The 5,044-nt window shown below is 36.7% G+C and overlaps 1 long non-coding RNA gene across 1 annotated transcript; it reads right to left on the reverse strand.

Moving 5' to 3' along the window:
• Positions 1-1,521: 1,521 nt before the first annotated feature.
• On the reverse strand, positions 1,522-4,094 carry LOC311045900. Its single transcript, XR_014600824.1, has 3 exons — positions 3,992-4,094; positions 1,671-1,741; positions 1,522-1,582 (listed from the first exon to the last, which is right to left on the reverse strand). It is a non-coding gene; the product is annotated as an uncharacterized lncRNA (long non-coding RNA).
• Positions 4,095-5,044: the final 950 nt, after the last annotated feature.

The raw sequence follows: 5,044 nt of genomic DNA on the forward strand, positions 1-5,044 counted from the left end.
GGGGCCAGACCTAATCTGCCAAGGGCAATTTATTTTTGCAATGGCAGATTTGTCTGGAACCAGGCTAATCGCACTGCAGGGATGAGACGATAATAGTTATCCTGATAAAAACAACGCTCACAATAATCATGTCGCAGAGAGTTAAATGTATCATTAAATTGTTCATCTTACATTGGACCCGAGTTGGCTTTGTACTTGGACCATTCTTTTCAGTCTACACCAAATCACCTGATGCCCACTCCCCCAGAATATGGATGATGGGGTGCAATTTGTTAAGAGTTTTAAATAATCATATTTTGATTATCGCAATATCGTTAATCACAATTATTTTGGTGTCAATAATCGTGATCCCTATTGTGCTGCATGTTCCTCTTGTTCATACTAGGATTAAGCACTATTAGTCCATGAGCCAGAGCCCCAAAATTGAGCAATGATTATCGAAAGAGTGGGCAAAACCAAACCTATATTAAATTGTTCATAGGGTCAATACGAGTAAATAAATATATGATAACCTTTCCACAGGAGTAGCTTTTTCATAGTTATCACACATTTTGTGATTTTTCCCCATACGTACATGACAGGTGAAAGAATTATAAAATTTAAAAAAGAGTTATCATAATGAAACTTCCTGAGTTGATTACTTACATGAAGACAATGATTTATCGTATTACAAGTTTTCTGAAATCGTATATTTAAATATGCAAATTAGGCATTAGGAAAATATGCCCAAATTTGCATACCTTTCCTGAATCAACATTGGAACATTGGACAAAGCCAGAGTCAACATACTTATTTCATTTTGTTAAGATGTTGGAGTCAAAGGTATCTAAACGAGGGAATATTCAATATATCTGGCTCAATTTTGGGGCTCTGGCTCATGGACTAAATACCTAATTTGCATATTTAAATATACAATTTCAGAAAACCTGTAATACGATAAATCATTGTCTTCATGTAAGTAATCAACTCAGGAAGTTTCATTATGATAACTCTTTTTAAAATTTGTCATTTTTTCACCTGTCATGTGCGTATGGGGAAAATAACAAAATGTGTGATAACTATGAAATAGCTACTCCTGTGGAAAGGTTATCATATATTTATTTACTCGTATTGACCCTATGAACAATTTAATATAGGTATGGTTTTGCCCACTCTTTCGATAATGAAATCTTGTCTGGCTCATGGACTATATGGACTGTTTTGATGTGTACATTTTACAGTTAAGACCTATTCTATTTTTTTACATTTTGCCTATATGGACTATGGACAAAACATGGGATGATACAAAGAATGAATGATTCATTCAAGCTGAAGAAGGCTTGACGCCGAAACACGCCCGTGTATGCCTGCGCCTGGCAGTGCTGGCAATTCTTTGTTTTATACATTCAGCCTTGCTGAGCCGTGCCCCAGGCAAACTGTTGTTTGAATAGACTTGAGTTGTGCTCGTTTTAGTTCTACATTGATCAAAAGAATGCCAGTAACATGGATTGCAATAATTGTGATATTAACAGACCTGATGGTGGATGATGATGCTTGGATCCCTGCAAATTGGACATGGATTCTCGCAGATTTTGGCTCCCATCTAAACAACATGACAGAAGAATGAATGACTCCACGTCATACTCAGCTAATATCTAACAGTGTTGAATCAAAACCATTATTATTCTTACAATGCAATACTTGCGTGTCGTCTGTGGGGGGAAGTCTTCTTCGTGGTCTCTTCCATAGCGCTCAGTATATTCTACACAAGAGAACGGGGTCATTAGTAAGGCAACAAGATTCAATGATTCAACCCATTCAGACCAGGAAAGAATCTGTGTCGTTTTTAGATGTCTTTGGCTATTCAAAAATAGCAGATATACAAGCTTATAGCGCATCACCAAGAGGCTCTATTCACAGCAGCCATATTATGAAGACATTCACAGGTGTTACCAATGATACTAATGAAGGCTCTGTTCCATTCTGGTCAAACAGAGTCAGGGTGCTGATATTATGCATATTGGCCCACTCGAAACACTCTGTTACACCAGTGGGTCTAAAGTTGCGTTCCAGGGACCCTCATGGGCTTCCAAATGGCCCCTTACAGGTGTGTAACTCTGAGAGTGTACAAATGGAACCAAATGACCCTAACGGGTCCATTTGGTTCCATTTGTACACTCTCAGAGTTATGGGGGTCGTGGAAACCACTGTGCTAGACTAAATGGAACAGAGCCTTCATTAGTATCATTGGTAACACCTGTGAAGGAAGTGATAATATGGCTGCTGTGCATAGAGCCTAGTGCCGCGCTATGAGCTTGTAGATCTGCTATTTTCGAAAAAACTTGAAAATCTGTGCAAATCTTTGAATATATTTTTAAAGCAAACATTCGTAACTCAAATTTTTGCTTCTGGGGATTATACAAATGTCTCTAAATCCTAACAGTTTTCTAAAACACTTATGTTGCTATAATATCAGTGGTTCTCAAACTTTTTTCATGTCAAGGACCACCCAAAATTATATATATTTGGCCGCGGGCCCCCCCATCTCAAAATATTTTGTTCCCGGGACCCTAACAAGCAAAGATTTTAGTAAAACAATGTTTGCTTTAAAAACATATATATATTATATTCAAAGCTTTGCACACATTTTCAAGATAAAAACAAATTAGCAGACTCGTAGCATGGCATTCTGTGCCACGCTATGAACTTGTATATCTGCTATTTTTTAATAGCCAAAGTATAAAATAATGGTTAAAATCTAAAATGACACAGATGTGTTCCCCAGTCTTAATGGATTAAGAGACTATCTCTGACATGTTCAATGAAACGGTTGGTGCTGCAGATTCGACTAAACTGTGTTTTACAAGTACTGTAATGGCCAAATTAAATGATATACAGTAGTACAAAATATATACAAGTACGGTAACATAAAATATAAAACGGATGTTTTCCGAAGTAAGCAGAGACACGGACAAGCGCAGCAGGTCGGAGCTGCGGTACTGATAGATTGTTTCGAAGTGGGGGTGAATTACAACTATTTAATCGGTTTAGACTAGGCCGGACACCATTATTACATAATCGCAATCATTTGAGATAATCCCAATATTAGTTTTTTCATAATCGTCACAATCTTTTCCATGTTGAAACATTTTCTTATTTTCAAACATTTTCAAAAATAGTGGAAATAGCAAATCTACAAGCTCAAAACGCGTCACGATGTGACGCATTTTGTGCTATTTCCACTATTAATGTTTTTTTCTAAGTATATCTTATAGAGCATAAGGTTATTAAACTATATGTTATTTGTCATATCTGCCCTTTTACGCCTAAAAGCCTAAAGCATAATGTTCCAGTGTTCATTCAACGACAGAAACACAATTAAATCCTTAACTCGACACATTGCCAAGGCCTGGAATCGAACCTGGGACATTTGCCTTCCCAGGCACAATTCTAAGCAAAGTCAGTTAGTTTAATATGTTTTTTTTGCAGTACAATGTGTCATTTGACGCAGCATGCATACCTAAAAACATCACTGAGATATCAGCCATTTGCTTAAATGTGATTCAACAAAAGAGAGGCAGAAAAAAAAGCCTCATGAATTCTGTGTGTAAATGTGTAGATCAGTCACCCATGAAATTATATTACTGAATTGTTATGAAGGCCACAACAACTGAACAGAATTAAAGGGATAGTTCACCCCCAAAATGACTTTTTTTCTATCGATTAATGGAGACTTGAATTCATAGATATTTTTTAGTTTCTGTCTCATTCCTAAGCCAATAATTTGATGACCAGCGGACTGGTCGGCAGCGGTTCCGGTAGGAGACACGAAGGAGACTCTTTGTGTCTCCTAACTGAACCGCTGCCGGCCATCATGGCTTAGGAATGCGGAAAAAAAAAAAAAAATGATATATGTCTCCATGGGGTGACTAATCGATAGAAAAAAAGTCATTTTGGGGGTGAACTATCCCTTTAAACATTGAGAGGAGAAAAGATAGATCATGAAACTCACCGATGTCCAGGTCATCTTCAGGTTCCTCTTTAATAGAAACTGTCCTGAATGGTTCTGGAGAACTCATGTTCACCTCCAGACTGGACTCCACACACTGCAGACCAGTTCCTTCATTCCAGACGAATGAAGGAACAGAATAAGGACTTGGATGTGACTTGGGATCAGTGGTGGGAAAAGTACTCAAATTCTTTACTTAAGTAAAAGTACCAATACTGCAATATATAAATACTCTTTTACAAGTAAAAGTCCAGAATTCAAAATGTACTTGAGTGAAAGTAAAAAAGTATTGGCATCAAAATGTACTTAAAGTACCAAAAGTAAAAGTACTAAAATGTTTGAAAATAGCCGATCTACAAGCTCACAGTGAGCTTGTAGATCGGCTATTTTCAAATAGCCTAGGTATAAAATAGGGCTAAAGTGGTTAATTTATATTTGCAAAGTAACTAGTAGCTAAAGTTTTCAAATAATTTTAGTGGAGTAAAAGTATAATATTTGCATCTGAGATGTAGTGGAGTAGAAGTAAAAGTATTGGAAATTGGAAATACTCAAGTAAAGTACAAATACTTTTGTACTTAAGTACAGTACTTAAGTAAATGTACTTAGTTACTTTACACCACTGCTTGGGATGCAACTTGCAGATGAAGGCTGAATGTAATTAGTGATGCACCGAAAATGAACCCACCAAAAAATTAGGAGGGAGACACTGAACTAAGGGGGTCAGAAACAGAAACAAGGAGGTTCCACAGAGAAAGAAACAAGGAGGTTCCACAGAGAAAGAGACACAGAACTAAATGATTACATTATTAACCCATTAAAACTGGGAATGCATGTGAGTCATTCCACGAATTCGGTACACTTTGCACTTTTTTTTTTGTGAAAAATCGATGGAAACAAATTACTTTTTTGAATAGCCCACACCATTAAGGACATATTTAACATGCAGAAAAACATATTTTCCCATCTCAGGCATTAAATTAATATTTTTATATGGAATAATATATGTAACAGGGTTGAAATTCATAACGGGGTTGAGTGGAACGGGGTTGAGATTTT

This window comes from Gymnoscopelus microlampas (assembly GCF_963454915.1).
Source record: "Gymnoscopelus microlampas genome assembly, chromosome: 5".
Classification (NCBI taxonomy): Eukaryota; Metazoa; Chordata; class Actinopteri; order Myctophiformes; family Myctophidae; genus Gymnoscopelus; species Gymnoscopelus microlampas.